General features: G+C 35.4%; 1 long non-coding RNA gene across 1 annotated transcript in view; it reads right to left on the reverse strand.

Moving 5' to 3' along the window:
* Window positions 1–11839: 11839 nt before the first annotated feature.
* Window positions 11840–20141, reverse strand: part of LOC145979557 (uncharacterized) — a 46818-nt gene continuing 38516 nt past the window's right edge. The window contains exons 2-3 of the long non-coding RNA XR_014440791.1: window positions 17806–17870; window positions 11840–11920 (exon numbers count right to left, since the gene is read on the reverse strand). This is a non-coding gene — a long non-coding RNA (uncharacterized LOC145979557). The remainder of the gene's footprint in view (window positions 11921–17805; window positions 17871–20141) is intronic.

Below are 20141 nucleotides of genomic sequence, written 5' to 3' on the forward strand. Positions count from 1 at the left end.
CTAAATTTGCTATGGAAGTTAATATAGAGATTCTTTTTTCAAGGAAAAAGGTTTCCAGCTGTGGAGCATATGGTTACACAGTTTGATTGGGAACAAATTTATTGAGGCAAGTATAACTTTGTAGGCTTCTAAAGGACATAGAGAGAAGAAATCTGTGGATTCAAGTGGAAAGAAGAAACGATTGGCACTCTGCTTAACACATTCATTTGCACGACTTGCATTTTGTTACAAGCATGTCGATCATTTTTATTTCTTATTGCGTTGTGGTGAAAATCATGTTTCTTAGGGAGGTTTCAGACCAATGCGATAGGTTACAGTGGGGGTTCACACTGAAGTGGCAAGCGACACAGACCCCTTTAGTGTACAAGCAAGCATTTACCATGCATGAGCGAGCAACAGACTGAGGTGACACAATGCACTCCATTGGTAGTCTGAGCTATACTTGCAACTTGTCATGTCACTTTGGTTTGAAACATTGCATTGGTTACTGATGGTTTGCTTCCAAGAGGCACATGTTGCTTGTCGCTTTGGACTGAAAGATCCCTTAAGAAAATTGATAACTGATAAGCAACACAAAATACATGCAAGCATTCACCTCTCATGTGAAAGCAATGGACTGAGGCGACACCTTGTACAGTAGTTAGAACACTTCCAAGTCCGAGCAACATGTATAGTTTATTTTGTAGGTTAGTCGCGTGTTACTTACAAATCCAGAATATAAAAAAGGAAAGTTAAAAATTGTACTTACGTATGTGAGTATAGTGCTCTTATTGTAGAACGACGTTTCAGAGATTGACTATCTCTTTCCTCAGGTTCGTATAAAAACTAAGTACTTGGTATAGTTCTGCATCAAAAATGTAATATGAGGATTGTGGTTAAGGGTTGGTTAGGATACATTTAAAATATTAAGTTTTTGCTATTAGAAGTACGTAAAAACCAAGTCGTTCCCTAAAAAAACTTGTACAGTAGACCTATTCACAGGTAAAAAAGTTAAAAAAGTTAAAAATCTAAAAAACCTGCATGAATCACAATGCAACCTGGAGGTTTGGCCATTCCTACCCAACTGTGCTTCTCAATCCACATGAAGGTCAATTCTCCACGAATGTTTCCCAACCCCTTAATTTTCTCGTTTCCCCTTATTACTTCACAAATCCAACATAAATTCACGTTCCTCTCTTGCAGCTTGCATAACTTCCGGAGTGACGTGGAAACCGATGTTAGGTTCAATTTTCCATCTGGAAATTGATGACGAGGATACAATAAGTAGTTTTTGATGTTATTAACTTATACCGAAGTGTACCGAGGGGGCGGGCGGGAGATTGTTTACTAAGGTGGCTGTTAGAAAAAGGAATATACATCCTAACTGCTTGGGAATATGTACGATGGTATAACCTTGTAACGGAATATAACTTTTTCTATGTCAATGACAGTATTTATAGACAAAAAGAAGGCTTGGCGATGGGAAACCCTATTTCTGGTATAGTAGCGAGCATTTTTATGCACTTCATTGAGAAGGCAGCTTTGGAAAAAACGAGAATGGGTATTAAATATTATGGGAGATATGTTGATGATATCTTGATCATAGGAAAGGGGATAGCACTGAACAAGGTATTTGTAGAATTAGAAAAACAAGACGAAAGAATAAACTTCACTAGGGAAAACTTAAGCGATGGAAAAATCAATTTCCTGGATCTTAGTATCTTGAAAGAAGGGAATAGGATTAGAACAGGAGTACATCATAAACCCCTATCGGGGAACTTATATATTAACAAGGAATCGGCGCACCCCGAAATAACAAAGAAAAACGTATTCCTTAACTTTTTTATTAGGGCCGGTAGACTATGCAATAATGGAAAAGAAAAAGACAACGAAATTCGGTGGATAAGAAAAACAGGATTAAAAAACGGATATACAAATAGAGAAATGGATAAGATAGCGGAGAGAGCCCAGAAAATTATTAGGAAAGAAACCAAAAAAGAGGAAGGGTATCAAAAAGAAGGGGAAAAAATCGAAAATAGGAGGGTAAAGTACATTGGCATCCCTTACCATCAATCCGTATCGGAAAAAATCGGAATAATAACGAGAGATTTTGGAATCGTTTGCGGGATGAAAGCACCAAAGAATGTAGAAAAATACTTCACCGATTATAAGAAAGGAAAGACAACTAGGGAAATACCGGAAAAACAGAAGGGGGTTTATCGAATAGAATGCCAATGCGGGAAGGAGTACATAGAACAGACGGGCCGAAATATGGGTAAAAGATGGAGCGAGCATGAAAAGGACATAAGGGAAAAAGTTCCCAAAACGGAAACACATTTTGGAAAGTGGGCATAGAATCGCAAAAAAAGAGATAATCAGAAAAGAGGGGAGGAAATTAGGAAGAAACGTGTATGAAACAGCGAATATTCGTAGGGGGGGGGGGAGAATAATCTTAATAGGGACGAAGAATATTTGGAAGAAGGGTGGATCAATTTCCTGAAAAAATGGGACAAAGCCTGGAAAATTGAACCTAACATCGGTTTCCACGTCACTCCGGAAGTTATGCAAGCTGCAAGAGAGGAACGTGACTTTACGTTGGATTTGTGACGTAATAAGGAGAAACGAGATAATTAAGGGGAGGGGAAACATTCGTCGAGAATTGACCTTCATGTGGATTGAGAAGCACAGTTGGGTAGGAATGGCCAAACCTCCAGGTTGCATTGTGATTCATGCAGGTTTTTTAAATTTTTAACTTTTAACTTTTTTAATTGTGAATAGGTCTACTGTACAAGTTTTTTTAGGGAACGACTTGGTTTTTACGTACTTCTAATAGCAAAAACTTAATATTTTAAATGTATCCTAACCAACCTTTAACCACAATCCTCATATTACATTTTTGACGCAGTACTATGCCAAGTACTTAGTTTTTATACGAACCTGAGGAAAGAGATGGTCAATCTCTGAAACGTCGTTCTACAATAAGAGCACTATACTCACATACGTAAGTACAATTTTTAACTTTCCTTTTTTATGTACAGTTTGTCATGCGCTTCATTTCGAAAGGTTGCATTGATTACTGAGGCTTAGCTTTCAAGCAACATGGAGATTTCACGCCAAAGGGACAAGCAACACAGCCCCCCTCCCTAATATTAAAGCAAACAATTCACTGTGAATGCAAGAACAGAGTGATGCAATATGATGCATGGTATTGGAAAAACGGCCCAGTCCAAGACACACCTGCATTTTGTCATGTCGATTTGGTTTGAATATAAAGCATTCATATGGAAGCTACAAGCATCTCTTGGAAACTAATCTTCAGAAATAAACATGCCTGTATAGAGTAGTTAAAACAGTTTGGCAAGAGAGAGGTGTCAAGAGATTGGACAATAGGACTAAAAGTTCCCCATATTTAAAAAGGGGGACAAAAAATAACGTAAAAACTACAGAGGAATAACACTAATGTATCACTCAGCAAAAGTGCATGAGAAAATATTAGAGAAAAGAATAAGAGAAGTAATAGAGCTGAACATGAGAGAGGAACAGTATGGACTTAGAAGAGACAGATCAACAGTAGATCTGATATTCACCATAAGGCAATTACAGGAAAGGCATTACGAGTATGGAAATGATTTGATTGTGGCATTGCTAGATATAGAAAAGGCACATGATAGCATGGATAGAATGAAGATTTGGAAGGCACTAAGAGAGAAAGAAGTAGAGGAAGAGATAGTGCAGAGTGCAGAGCACATGCAAGGCCAAACAGTGCTGCATAAAGTCACCAGTGAAAAGAGTTCAGCACTAGTAATGGACTAAAACAGGGAAGTGCTCCTTCCCCACTGCTCTTCATAATTACAATGGATGCAATTAATGAAGAGGTGGGGAAGAAAATAGGAGAGGAAGAGATGAAGGCCGTGTTGTTTTCTGATGACTTAGTAATATGGGGAAACAGGGAAGAAGAAGTACAGAGAGAGATTGATAGTTGTAATGAGGAAATTAGAAGAGCTGGAATTAAATTCAGTGCCGAAAAGAGTGAGGTGCTAATAACAACAAGAAACAGAGTAACAAATGTACTAAGAATAAAGGTGGACACGGAAGAGTTATGCGTAGTGGAGAGTTTCAAATATCAAGGAAGAATAATTGAGAGAAGTGGAAGAATAGATGAGGAGGTAAACAGAAGAGGACAAATGGGTGGTAGACTCTATTAAAACATTCAAAAATTAATATGGAACAGGGATGTAACTATGAAATGCAATAAGGTAATATATAACACATACTATACACCAATAATTATATATGGAACAGAGACTTGGACATTGACAGAGTGAGACAAAAGAAAGATGCAGGCAGTGGAGATAAAGTTCTAAGGAGCATATTGGGGAAGACTAAATGGGATAGAATAAGGAATGTGGAGATCTGACAGACATTAGGGATAGTGAAGCTTCAGAACAGAATAGATGAGGCACAGATGAGATGGTTTGGACACATGAAGAGGATGGATGCAGAAAGACTGCCACCAATAGTATACAATGCACAAAGAATGGGAATAAGGCCAAAAGAGAGACCAAGATGTCAGTGGAAAAAGCAGATAGTGGAGAAAGTTAGGAGAAGAGGACAAGATTGGAATACAGTGGAAAGAAAGGAGTGATGGAAGGCCAGAAGAAAATGGAGAGGCTTGACTTCTATGCTGACCCAGCCATTGGCCATAAACATGAAGGATGATGATGATGATGACAGCCATAGTACATTGTCCATGACTTGATTTTAACTGAAAGCTTTGAAATAGCATACTACATGACAGTATTTATGTTATCAAAACACCTGAATGGCTTGACAGACCCTGTATTTGCTGTATACATTCTTATAAAGAAGTACTATACATATACATACATACAATATATACAGGTATATGTCAATAATATAACAATTAGAAGTAAAATTTATGATTATCTATAATTACCTGTGACTGCAAGTGTTTACATGGTCTTTTAAAAGAACCATATAAAATTGTCTCTGATTCTTCACTCCAGGAACACTTGTACTGAGTTACTACCCATTTATCGATATGAATGAAGTACATGTCAGAATGCATAATGTCAGTATCTGGTCCAAGATATACTCCAAAACGTTCTCCACTGAAAACAAAAGGACCTCCCTGATATGGAATGGGATCTGTTTTGTTGTTTTGCAATACAACATTCCTTTTATCTGAAAGACAATACGTGTGCATCAATATGGCTACATGATTAACTTTTAATTCTAAATAGATATTGTTATTTAAATTATATTAAAATTTTGATGGAAAAAATTCTACACTACCAACTGCATTCATATTTTTCATAGTGACAATGCAGAACAAACATTTATCTTTAATAATGCTGATTTCATTTCTTTTATAGTAGTTATCATGAATGCTAATATGCTCCATAAAAATCAATTTCTATACTCTACTTAATTGTACTTACTTTTAATATACACATTCTAAGTCCATTCCTTATGTAACCTCAATGATTCTGATCCCTTACCTTCCTCTCAGGCATGTACGAGGGTTTCTTGATAAGTCTCCAGCCTGATGGGCAGAGTATTGGAATAGATTAAAATCCTTTTAGCATGTTGTGAGTCAATGTTTCAGAACATATTTTGCAAAATTTCAGACAGAGAGTGCTAGAACTACTTCTGAGTTAACAGGTTTGAATTGACCCTGGCAACACAGAGTGTGCTGTTTTCGAAATTGGAGAATAGAGTTGTCATCAGCAGTGGCGAAGCGTGACATTTTTACGTAGTCATCGCAAGACTTGACAAATGTCAGGGTCAATCTTTCAACCATGGAGGGGGAGGGGAGGATTTCTACATTGATAATGATGATAACAGTGTTCGTACAGATGTGTGAAGTAGAGATGGCCAAATTCATTTTCTTCTACGTTGTATATGATCGTAAATTAAGGAAAACTAAACTTTCTTCAATTCTACCCGAAAAATGGAAAAATTGTTAAACATCTCTCTCCGAAATCCGGGTAATAAAATTTCTGTATCAACATTTTAAATTTTCCGGAATGCTGATGTTGTTGACCATCCCTTTTGTGAAAGTAAGATATGTTAAAGAAAAGGTTCTGTCTAAGTAAGTATGTCTGTCACCTCGAGAACAAAAATTTTGATCAGTCTTGTCTTTTCGTAAGCATAGTAAACACAAAACAACGTTGAAGTACTTCATGTTTTGTAAAGTAAGAACATTATTATCAGAAAACCATATTTGAACCGCAGGATCAAAAGAAAGAAAAAAATTGAAAAGGAGAAATACTGTGAAGGAAATACAATGAATCCAGAACTGCTGCTTCCCCCCCCCCCCCCCAGCTCTTTCTAGCACTAACCGTGGGGATATTTATGCTTTTGCTTACTTATGACGTCACTGAAAGCCTGCCGTGTTTGTAAACAAGGGCTGAAAAAAGGCCTCTTATGACCAGACCTTCAAGAGCGAGGGAAAAGCAGTCGAAGGACCTTGGATTCGCAGACACCATTGCACTCAACAGGAAATGTAGTGGGACGGCTGGGCACGGGGGGTAGAACTGGGCTCTCCTTTCGATTCGCTAAACTTAGCTAATCTCTTGCGTATTTCTAGCTGTTTCATGGCGTCGAGTGACTAATTTCACTCAAATATGCGAGTATTCTGACTTCTTCTCTAAAATATTTAAAAAGCATTTTTTTTATTATTTTGCTTTGTCATCGCCGCATCTCCCGATGACCGGACTCTTTGCCTCTGGTCATCAGGTACCTCTTCTCGAAGAACATGGGAGCCAAAGAAATATGCGATGAATTGACACAAACAATGCCCAATGACTGTTATTCATACAGCACAGTGAAATCGTGGGTGGCAGATTTCAGAAGGGAGAGAACAAGCACAGAAGATTAGGAAAGACCAGGAAGACCCAGAACAGTAGTGGTTGTGGAAATTGTAGATAATGTCAACAACCGAATCCTTGCAGACAGAAGGATTGGTCCGCAATGTGTAGCAGACACCCTAGGCATCAGTTTAGAGCAAGTGCATGGAGAATTGGAGATGAAAAAAAATCTGCGAAGTGGGTGCCCAAACTCTTGAGAGCTGATCACAAGCAGAATAAAGGGATAGCTCTAATGTACTTTTGGACCATTTTTCACGTAGTGCAGCCAGTGCTATTGAACGAATAGTGACAGTGGATGAAACCCCATTGCATGTGCATGATCCTGAGACAAAATTTCAATCCATGCACTGGTGCCATAGGGGATTACTACAGTACAAAAAATGTTGCATATAGAAATCTGCAGGAAAAGTAATGGGTGTCATATTCTGGGATTGTGTGGGGATAATACTCAGCAAATATCTGGAAGAAGACACCACCAAGAATGCTGAACATTATGTCCTGTTTGATAAATTGCACTCAGCTTTGAAGGAAAAGAGGCGGGGGAAAATCTCAAAAGACATCCTCTTTCTCCAAAACAAAGCTCCTTGCTGTAAGGCAATCAGAAACTTCGTGATTTAAAGCATGAACTCATTGACCATCCCCCTTAATTCCGCGATCTGGTCCCATCAGACTATTATATTTTGTCCAAACTCAGAATGCATTTAGAGACACTAGTGATGTCATTTCATCAGTACAGGCATGTTTTGCAGACCAAGATATAACCTTCTATTGCCATGGGTTAGAATTGCTGCAGGAACATTGTGCCAACCTGAAAGGGAACTATGTGGAATAAAATGACATTCATTTGCCACTGACGCTATTATTTCTTTCCAAGGCTGCAAACTTATGAAAACCCCCTCGTATATATTCAAGTGTCTCACATAAAATAATCAAGAATTGACTTTATCCCCTATAAGACATAGGCAGATAGTTTAAGGTGCGCACATGTTTACATGATTGCCAGCCAGAATAGTCAATTCCAACATCATAAATAGCCATCAAATGACTAATTAGAGATATATATATTACCTCCAAATAAATTTGGTGCTTTGACAGATGTTTCTAAAAGGCATTTAGTATCCCAGTTATTTATCTCCCATCCAACACATCCACCACTTTCTGCCGTGCATGTTATAGGTTTCTGCTCCATACCTGAAAGTGAAAAAAATAATAGTAAATATATGAATTTTAATTCTTATCAATGGCTGTTATAAATATATAATTTCTACTGTCATATGGAACAATAATTATGTAGGTATATTACTCTCTAAATATAATCATTTTCTACATTTCTTGAAATATTCAGGTTCTTGTTTTCTACATAGTTTTTGTGTTATAACATTTCTTGATGTCTAATTGTATTATGAAATAACTTAATTATGTCTTCAAAATAGATTATATATTTCGTTATTGTGAAACCATGAACTAATATGAGTTCTCCATTAAAACACATTGATTTGAGTTTCTAACAAACATTGTGTTACAATTTAATTTAATTTAATTAACTTCTAAAAGTAAGATGTCACCATTGTTGTTACTTTACATAAAAATAATTAATTATGTACTTTGAAAGTAATACATAAATTTAGACAATAAATAGTGAATGATTATTTAATTATTCTCTGACACACAAATGAAAAATATGTAAACCATATAAAGAATTTCATGTATGAAGATACAACAAAAGATGTTCGGAACAGTGTGAAAAATTGTAACAGCATTCCTGTATGTAAACCCAAGAAACATAATGCAAAAAGCACATATGAAACGTCATTTTATATGCACACAGTCATGGTTGTGACCCTGAGAATACTCAAAAATGCACCAAATACATTTTGCACTGCTACTGTGTAACCTTGAGCAAGGACTGAGGATGTTACAAAAAAGTGTTGGGAGTGAATGATTATTTAATCATAAATATTGTCACAAGAAATAATGGAGACACTGTCATCTATAATTCGTTAAACACTTTATAAAATACAAAAATTTCATCCTTGTAAGCATTTCACAATGATGTGATTTGATCAAAAATTCATATGTAAATTTCGAAGTTGAAAATGTAAACAGGAAATTTGAAAAATATGTAAGACTGACAAGAACTTTAAAATTTTGAATCTACATTCAATGGACAGAGTATTCCATTTAAAACATCTTCTACCCTTCAACAGAAGAGGACAGAATTACATTAGACACAAGATCATGGATATTACCATAGGCATGCACAGACTTTCAAGTCAGGGGGACGGGCAAAACCCTTCATGAAAGTTCAGTTTGAAAAAGAGAAACTACATTTCACCTCAATCTTTTACAAACTCTGATTTGATGCACATAAAACTGGGACATATCTAGGGTGAGACCCTACTCCACAAATTCTCATTCCTGTGTAAATTTAGTGTAATTTTAGGCATAATCTTAGGCATGCCATACATTTGGTTATCAGAAATGGAACTCACCAAGCAGTGGAAACTTAGTCTAAAAAAAATCAATGCTCTTCTTAAACTAAAAATTTCACTATGCACACCCTTGAAAATTAAATGCTGACATATTTACAAATATTGGATAGCATATGAACAACAACTGAAAAGTATGTGACCATGTTAAAAACAATGTTTTTACAAAGAAACGAAATGGGATATTCCATTACATAAGAAATAATATTAGCCAAATGCTTGTAAGAGGGTATAAAAATGCTTCATCTTTTAGTAGTATACTATTGTTTGATAACAGTGAAAAGATAGCAGCACTCAATTACCCAGTTAAAATATTAAGGAGGCAAATGTCCCTTCCTTATCTATGTATATCACTAGTCAAGGCCAAGCATATATTTGCATTATTCCTCTTCCTTGGAAACAGAGTGAACGAACTTTCTGTGCTGAAAATATGAAATTCAATCTAATTCCATTTAGAGACAGTAAGAGTGATGATAATAATGATAAGTGTAAATTTGAAAGAGGAGTTATTTGTAAGAACATGGAATTGTCAACGAAGATAATAATCATTCCCAAAATAATGTAATTTAAGCAGTGATTTTATATTATAGCTAGCTGATTCCCCAGGTATTTATTTATCCCAATCTTCTATTAGACAGGAAAAGAATGAATTCTAACTGTAGTGTAAAATGAACTTTGCGTTCAACGGTATTGGAAGTGTCACTATTTATCTTAGCGATCCCAAAAACTATGGATTCCACACTATAATCGATCGTTTTACATGTCACTCCCTTCCCACTTCCACCCCTAGGGGTGCCAGGGGTGTCTTGGAGTTGAACGACATTGGGAGTGTCACTATTCATCTTAACTATGGATTCGACCCTAATATCGGTCATTTTCGATTATTTTTACATGTCACACCTTCCCACCCCCACCCCTAGGGGTACTAGGCATGTCTTACCTGCACAGTATTTATTTCCAGATTGTAAGTCATATGTGTATCAAGTTTGGTCATCGTGAATGTTACCAATTAGCTTGGAGACTTCAAATCTGTGGATTTGTGAACTTGGAGTTGCAGGGCATTGGGAGAGTCACTATTCATCTTAGCGACTGAAAACTATGGATTCCACACTAATATTGGTCGTTTTTTATTATTTTTACACGTCACCCCCTTCCAACCTCCACACCCCTAGGGGTATCAGGGGTGTCTTACCCCCACAGTATTTCTTTCCATATTGCAAGTGATATGTGTACCAAGTTTGGTTGAAATAGCTCCAGGCGTTCGAGAGTTATGGCGGAACAAACACACACTCACACACACACACAAACACACACACACACACACACACACACACATCCATTTTTATATATTAGAAATCTAATGGTACTGTCAGAAAAGCACATGCAAGTACAATATCATCTACAGTAAGTGTATACAATAGGTTAGAAAAAGATAAAGCAGGAGACAACAAAGTATTGGCTGATTGAAGATTAGATTCTATGGACATCCAGGACTGGTATCCTGTAGATGTCTAATTGATATCCAAAACTGAATATTCCATGGATATCTAATGGTTACATATGAGGGGCATACTGAAAGTAATGAGCAACTATTTTTCATGAACCGAGATTTATTTTTATTAAAGAAAAACATCTACAGACTTAACTTTTCAACAGGTTCTCCATTTCTTTGCATGCATTTTCCCTACCTGTTTGGGAACTTGAAAATACCCTTATGGTAGAACTCCTTCCAGCTGTTCACAGACACTGACATACGGTTTTTTGTATGTCCTCCGTTGTGTGGTAGCATTGGCCTCAAAACTGTTCCTTCACAGAACTAAACAGATGAAAGTTGGAGGATGCAATGTTGGGACTGTAGGAAGGGTGAGGCAGAAGTTCACATGCTATTATCCCAACTTCCTCCCTGGTGAACTGAGCAAAGTGAGGGCATGCATTATCATGTTGAAGGATGATTTTATTTCCAGGACATTTATCCTTTAATGCACAACAGAGCTTGTGAAGTGTTTGGATATAAATGTCGAGCATTTATGGTTACCCCAGGTTCAAGAAATTAAACCAGAATGCATCTCAGAAGATGGTGCAGACAGCACTGTCTTTGCTTTCTTTTTTGCCAGCGACTTTGTTTCCAGTTTGTATTCATGAAACCAGCTTTCATCACTAGTCACAATAATCAATAAAAAAATCATCGTCTTCATTGCGTCGTCTCTGAAGAAGTTCTTGAGTGGTGTATTTTCACTGCACTGGTATGCCAACAATAAACGTGTGATCCAGTGGCAAAATTGAAAATTTTAGAGGATGGTAAAGAACACCTGGTATAGACTATATGGAATTTCTGTTCTGAACATTGAAAAATTACATATAAAGAATGTAAATTCATGTATTTTTCACAATCATCCATACTTTCATATTCAAAATACAAGAAGTGAAAAATTAATAAGAGCTTAATAATATGTTTTAAAATACTTCAAATATCATTCTTACCACTCAAGGGCATGTCATGTTCTTCTAGAATTTCATCAACATTTTTGAACCTAACAATAGTTGTAATATCATGAGCATCTGAAATATGAATATAAAATATTTAAGTACTTTATCTTTTGCGAATTTGCAATTACATCAATACTGCAGTTAATGCACATGATATTTATTATGTACACACAGACAGACAAACACAAACACACAAACATGCACATGTATATATACGTATTCGAATTAGAGCTGAGCTGATACCTTTTTGAACTGATGCCAATATTTATGTCATTATTATTGACAGTAATATTTGAGACAATTCAAAACTGACCAGAATGTTAATAAATAATAACATACAGTATAAGCATTCCTTTGTAATCACACTATGTCAATTTTTAAACTTTTGCTTGAGAATAATCATAAGTTCATTTATGAGATTACCATAATAATATGATATGCCATTTAATAAAAACATCCACTTTGAGATACAAGGTTAGAGAAAAATATAAATGATAATTGTGCATGTTGTGATATTTCAAAGATATTTAAATTAATCAAAAATGACATCTAGACTCCAAAGTATTGATCATTATCAGCTCGACCAGTGTCCACTCACAAGGTATTGGGGTAATTCCATGCCATTTCAATGAGGTCATGTCACCCACCAATTCCCATTTTGAAGAAACTTGGTACACACCCTTCCCTTATGGTTGAAAGAAACCCTCTAATTTTTCATTTTACAGCACTTTGAAATCTCATTAAATCTGTGTTGTCTGTCACTATTGAGACCCTCGACACAAGATGCCCTTACTGCCATTTTATTTCCTTTCTCCTTAACCAATGAACCGATCTCTGTAACCTAATTTTTGTGGTGGGAAACTAGGTTACAAAAATCTGAATATTCAGCATATGGGATTGATGGAACCAAAAGTTTTTGAAGTTGAAAGTCATTGCAAAGACATGCGCTTTCTAAAAAGGTATGAAATTTATGTTTTACTTACTCCTTCTAACAAAAATTTTACGTTTTTTTGGACATTGCGTAAAATTTCAGGGTCAATCAGTACCAAATGATCTTGCACTGGTCGCTTGACCATTTTTAAGAAATTTCATTTGTTTGTCATTGTAACCCCTGTACAAGGGTAGCTCGAAACAGGCATTATTTTTCTAAAACTAGAGTTCGTTTGAAAATGGTGGCCATTTTTGTATCATGACTTGCGACATTTTTTGCCTTTGCAGACAGTTACGATAATTATGATAACTCAGCTAAGAAAAATTATAGAAATCTGGGGTAAAAAACATTGTTTTCAGTACATTTCTGGCTATATTTTATGTTTTGTACGTTTTTCACAATATCTAATACAAATGGCTGAAATTTAGGGTCAAACTAACTGATATTCAATTTTGAAGGAAAATTGATGTGTAGGATATATTTTTTAGTACGAAGCAATGAAATATCAGAGCTATAATTTTATTTGAGGAAATATATACATCCCTTGTTTTAGCAGGAAATACTTTAGCTCTGTAACTGGTTTCCGCTTTGAGTTAAAGCTCTTTGAAAATGCTCAGTTATCAAGGGGTCCTGGGTTCGATACCCATTGGAGGCACATAGTGGTTCGGATCCAACTTTAACAAACTGTAGGTCCAGTCTCAATTAAACTTCTGTGCATAAAGTGGACTTAAAACTGAAATCAAACCAATATCTGGTTGGGAACAAAGATACATGGATAACAAAGTTACAACAGGGGGAAGTTTGGCCAAAACAGGTAAATTTACGTTATTAGTTAGAATTATAAATATTTACTTTTAATGAACTATCATGCAATTACAATTATTGTACGTATTATGAGAGCAACATACAAATGGCATAGTAAGCCTGTTAGTAGCTATTATCAATGAAAAGGTGTGTAAGGTTGTGTGTCAAATAGTTTCTGCTGAAACTTTGGATGTATATGTTTCCTCTAAAAAAATATATAGCTCTGATATTTTATTGCTTACCTACTAAAAATATACCCTACACATCGATTTCTCTTCAAAGTTGAATATCAGTCAGTTTTGACCCTAAATTTCAGCCATTTGTATTAGATATGGTTAAAAAACGTACGGAACATAAAATATAGCCTGAAATGTACTGAAAACAATGTTTTTTACCCCACATTTCTATAATTTTTCTTAGTTGAGTTATCATAATTATCAATCAATATCAATATGTTTATTCGTCATTAAGCATTACAATAATGCAACAGATTTCATCATTGGTACAAATATAAAACATAATACAAGAATAATATAAACATACAAATATAAAACATAATACAAGAATAGCACATATATATATAAATATAAAACTTAATACATGAATAGCATAAACAAGCCTACATAAATAATTCTTATATAGGGTGAGTATGGAGAGGACAGTATTACATATATTGAGAGTTCTAGAATTTTAATCATCTTTTGAGTGCAGAATAAATTCATCTATTGAGTAGAAAACCTTTTCTCTTAGCCAGTCCTGCAGCACCCTTCTGAATTTTTCAAGAGGTACAATGTGAACTGTCCCTGGCAGCTGGTTGAAGAGTTTTATTCCCATTTGTTTGTAATTATTTTGAACTTTGCTAAGCCTGGTTGATAGTGTGTCTTCTGTTGTGTCTGTGTACAGAGTGTCTTATGTTGAATTTATGAATATTTTCTTTGATAAACATTAAGCAGCTAAATATGTATAGGCATGGAACAGTCATTATTTTATATTGCTTGAAGAAAGATTTGCATGAAACAGATTGGGTGAATATTCCAGCCATATTTCTTATTACTTTTTTTCTGCCAAATGAATACATTGCCAGCAGTTGACAAGTTACCCCATAATAAAATCCCATATGTTAAATGGCTATGAAGAAAGGCGTAATAAGATTTTACCAATAAATTTTCACTTACACAGGATCTAAGTTTATTTAATAAGATGACTCTGGCCAGTTTGCAGCATAATTTGTTTGTTTGCACATCCCAGGATAATTTTAAATCAAGATGTAGACCAAGAAGCTTTACTGAGGTACATTCAATGTCCTTATTTAGGGTAAAGATTATTTTCTCTGTTTTGTTTTGATTAATAGTCAATTGAATAGTTTCACACCAGAGAGTGGACTTCTACGTATTTCTTTGTCCAGTTCTTCAAGTATGCATTTATTATTGCCAATTGTGAGGAAAGTAGTATCACCTGCACACAAAACTGTTTTATGGGCTATGAAGCTGGGTATAGATCATTTACATAAATGTTAAAAGGGAACGGACCAAAGACAGAACCTTGTGGGACTCCACTTTCAATATTTAGGAGATCTGATTGTTTACTGTTTATACTGACCATCTGCTGTCTATTTGATAGATACAATATTGCATGAGATAGAGTTCAGCTTCTAGGATACCATAAGAGCATGCCTTTTTTATCTGCATTTGGTGTGAAACTGAATCAAAATCCTTACTTAAATCAATAAGCGTTGCACTCACAGAAAGTTTTGCAACTGTCTGCAAAGGACAAAAATGTCGCAAGTCGTGATACAAAAATGGCCACCATTTTAAAACGAACTCTAGTTTTAGAAAAATAATGCATGTTTCGAGCTACCATTTTACAGGGGTTACAACAACAAACAAATGAAATTTCTTAAAAATGGTCAAGCGACCAGTGCTAGATCATTTTGTATGGATTGAACATGAAAATTTACACAATGTCCAAAAGACGTAAAATTTTTGTTAGAAGGGGTAAAAAAACAACAACATAAATTTCATTCTTTGTAGAGAAAGAGCATGTCTTTAAAATGATTTTAAACATCAACAACTTTTGGTTCCATCAATCTCACATGCTGAAAATTCAGGTTTTCCAACCTAGTTTCCCACCACAAAAATTAGGCTACAAGTCCATTATTAGTCTTTTAATAGGCTTTTGTAAAAAAAATTGAGTGCTGATGTATTTTTTCTGAAATCCTCATTATTTCATTGAACTCTGTGTCAAGCTTCAGAGAGATCTGATCATTGGTTAAGGAGAAAAGAAATAAAATGTAAGCAAGGGTATCTTGTATCGAGGGTCGCAAGAGTGACAGACAACACAGATTTAATGAGATTTCGAAGTGCTGTAAAATGAAAACCGTTTGAGATAAGAGTGAAAAAAATAGGGGGTTTCTTTCAACCATAAGGGAAGAGTGTATACCAAATGTCATCGAAATCGGAGATGGTGGGTGACAAAATCTTATTTTGTTGCATTAATTTGATGTGGAATGACCCATTGGTATATGCTGAAATCTAATTTGAACCAACAGTTTTGTATCACTCGAAATCAACTTCATTCATATCATACAATCAGTAAAATATATTTAAAATCTAAGATAACGATTTACTTGAAAGTGTGTGAAATATTTTTATGGAAGTTGAGTAATTTACAGAAAAATATGGAGTAATACTAACCTATAGACAATATTACTTGTACAGCATTCACCTAAAGTTTTAGAACAGCAACATTTAATACTAGGCAACGTAACCCAGTTTACACAAGGTGTATAGAGTTAGGCTCAATTTCAGAGTGGCCACATGCACAATAGAAGTGTGTGAAATATGCGAAAGGAATACAACCTAGTATTATGTATTTAAAAAGAAATCAGTATTACATCGAAAATGACAAAATACGTTATTAAAGAAATAAAGTTCCTCTACTTCAATAAAAATCAATTTTCTACTCTTTCATCGCTGATGAGTCTACACAAAGGAAAAGAAGAGAGGAGATGAAAGGAAAGGGGGAGAAGATGAAAGGAGAACAGAGGAGTTGAAAGAAGAAGAGGAAAAGTAGATGAGGAAGGAAAAGAGAGGATAGAAGAGGAGAAGTAAGGAGATGAAAGGAAAAAAGATGCAAGGGAGATATAAGGGAAAGGGAGCAAAGAGAAGGAGATAAGGTAGAGAGAGAAGAAGAGAAGAATTAAGAGCCAAGGAGTCAGGAATCAAAGACAGAAGATGAGTGTAGAAGAGTGGGAGGGGGACAAGAGGGGAGAACAGGAGGCGAGGTGAAATAGAAGCAGAAGAAAATGAGGGAGAAAGGAGAAAGTGGAGAAAAGAAGAAGACAGTGTAGATGAGAGGAGAAGAGAAGTAGTTCCAGAAGTCTGACCGTCAATTCATGCATTGGTCAAATTTTCAACATGAAACTATCAATATTATTTTAAAATTGCGATCTAATATATTTTCGGGGCAAAATACATTTTGACTGAGTTCAGAGTAAGGTAAGATCTTCTGTGTGACATTTCGATTTTACCTGCAATTACACCACTAAAAACATGAATTTTGTTATAATATTTATAATAATTATCCAAGTTACCTCCACTTTTCAGTTTCTTGAAATGGAGATTTTATTCTTTATAATTCATCGTTAATGATAAACAGAATCATTCCATTTCATTTCATACGGCATGGATATTGAACACGCTAGAATATGGCTAAAACTTGCGAATACTTTCAACCACAGGAGTAGTTTGAACCTTGCTTGACACCTTTGAGGTGTCTTTAATTTAATTCTTTAAAAAAAAAAATTAAAGACAATCCTGAAGGGTACCCACTACCCTAAAAAGTTTCATTTCTTAAAAGAGATAGAAGGAGCTGACCAATGTGAAATGCAGACACAGCTCGCTTCCTGTGACAACCATAAAATTGATTCTAAGTCTATATGCAACCCACCAATGTCCTGTGTAATTTGGGTTGCCTAGTGTAAAATGTCCCTGTCCTAAGACTTTTGGTGAATGGTGTACATTGTATATACTGTACTTAATTAAAAAAAAGTAATTCAAATTTCTTAACTGTAAAATTCATTAATTTCCTTCATGAGTGCACTTACACACAAACACATGCATGCACACCCTTTCTAATATATAAATGAAAATCTGAAGCCAATCCCCAAGGAGATTTACAATTGATATAAAGGAACTTAGAAAATTGAGATTTCTCTTCTTACCTTCACCAAAGATAGTTGCAGAAACTGAGAGAAGAATTAAACAATACTTTTGCATGGTGCCGAAGCTAAAATAAAAATATAATTTACATGTAAGTCCTTTAATTAGTAAAGTTTGCTACTTATTGTTAACTTTCATTAGCATCCCTTCTTTAAAGCTGGATGATTCAACATACATTGCATTAAAAATATATATTTAATACTCTCACAAATTTCTCCTTGTAATAATATTAAGAATATTTCTTCCCCCAAAAAATCTGTTTGCTAAAACAGCCTGAGGGATGTTGCTAAAACACTTCCACAGAGGATTTTACTGGATGTGGGTTCAGATGGCAGAGTCTCGTTAGTCTTCACAATGCATTCCAGGGTGTATTGCATGAAAGTAAGGTTGACTCGTTTTAATGCCCTCTTAAGGAACACTCTCTAAACTTCAGGTCATCCTTCAGACGTGGATACAGAACCTAATAAATAACATTGTCAACTTGATTCACTACAGTATATGAATTTGTGTTCAATGTAATTTGATGATTACATTTAAACATTATAGTACAAAGTCAAGCAATTTTGTAGTCCATCTATTTAAAGTAGTAGCCCATAAAGTGTCAGAACATGTTAAATGTTTTGCACAATTATGGAAGAATTTAAATGATCTACCTAAATTACGTTTTCATAATGTCTTGAAGCCTATTGTCTATCCAACCCAAATGATAAAATTGTGCCTTAGATTTGCCTGGTGGATCTGGATTCTCAGGAATGATTGAGTATTAATGGCATACGTCATGCCCACAGCCACAACAAATAACAAATGGGGCCTCCAGTAGAAAGTTTTAGATATGGACATGGTCAAAGCAAACTATTGTAGGTGGCAGCACCACTGTTGTATCCCCATACTTTGATGGGCAATTGTTCTCCCATTTAAATAGATGGGAAATTTGATGCTGAACGTGATGCTATTTCATTAAATTGCAAGTTTAATTTCATCTTAACCTCTGTGACGAAAAATCGCGAGAAAAAACTATAAAAAATAGTTTCGCGATCTTTTAGTCACAATTTCACTCGCTACACCACTGTCCTTGCTTTCGCTCAGTGATCATCATTTGCTTTCTTGTGTTTCTCATTTGCTCCACTAGAAGGCAGCACTTGCATGACTTTACTTCGCTTAAGTGGTTAGAAAGGATTTGCGATCAAGCTCTACAGGCGATAGGATCAACAGGGACAGTGATTGTGCCAGCCTAAGGAGAAGTTTACCGCGAGGGATAGGATTACCTCTTTATAGTTACAAATACTATATATAACGTTACTAATCATGTGCAGTGCTTCGTTTAGTTCTTTTTATTCTTTTTTTTTATATCGTTCATTTTGAGCAACACCCATTTGACTACAGTGGCTACCGGCGGACAGCGGGACCACTTCAACAATGTCGACATGTTCGAAGCAAGGGAACGAACAGCGGCAGAAGAATTGGTAGATTTGGGGAGAACTGAGTTAAGGTGATATAGACAAAAGAAAAGGTAAAAGGACTGAAGACAATTTTCAAGACAAAATGTTTCGACCATTACAACCTGAAAGACGCCAACCAACTCTATGGTATTTGCCAGAGATCCCAGGACCATATGTAGTCTTCTTGGACAGAATTCACCAAAATATTGGCAAACTGTTGATATGATCCATATTTTTATGTGACATCACCAGTATAAAATATGTCACTAATATGTTTACTTTTGTGAAAGAAAGCATAATTTCTTTGTTATTATATGTAATAATGCACCTTGTTTGTAACGTATATCTTTTGTTTCTTGTTTATTGTATTTTATGCTACATTATGGGTAATTTAATGTATCTTTATGTTTGCGAGAGTGCACTATACGAATTTGTATTTCTAAACATGTATAGACGTGAGTTTTGTTGGTAGCATATTTTTGTAAATAGTGAGTGATTCATCTGTACTTGAATCTGTGTTCTCGAAAAAGTATAAAAGCGAGGATATCGCTTAAGAAATAACCCACTTTCGCCACGAATCGACGAAGCTTTTAAACTTAAAAGGAACTCCTCGGTGTTGTGCATACATCTTGGTATGGTAGTTCGGGGCGCAAGCTAGGCCTATGTGATCATAGGTACGCCGATAGCCATGCATTGATGCTATGCACAATACTGTAACAATTCTACGTTAAATAATAAAGTTAGCCTAAGGATAAATTTGGAAATAAAAGGTTAAAGAGCAAATATTGGCTCAGTTATAATTGCATATCTCTTGGTGTGGTAGTTCGGGTCGCAAGCTAGGTCTATGTGATCATAGGCATGCCAATAGCCACGCATTGAGTTTATGCATTTTAGTTAAG

The sequence above is a fragment of the Lepisma saccharinum genome, chromosome 26, assembly GCF_977018435.1.
Source record: "Lepisma saccharinum chromosome 26, izLepSacc3.1, whole genome shotgun sequence".
Classification (NCBI taxonomy): domain Eukaryota; kingdom Metazoa; phylum Arthropoda; class Insecta; order Zygentoma; family Lepismatidae; genus Lepisma; species Lepisma saccharinum.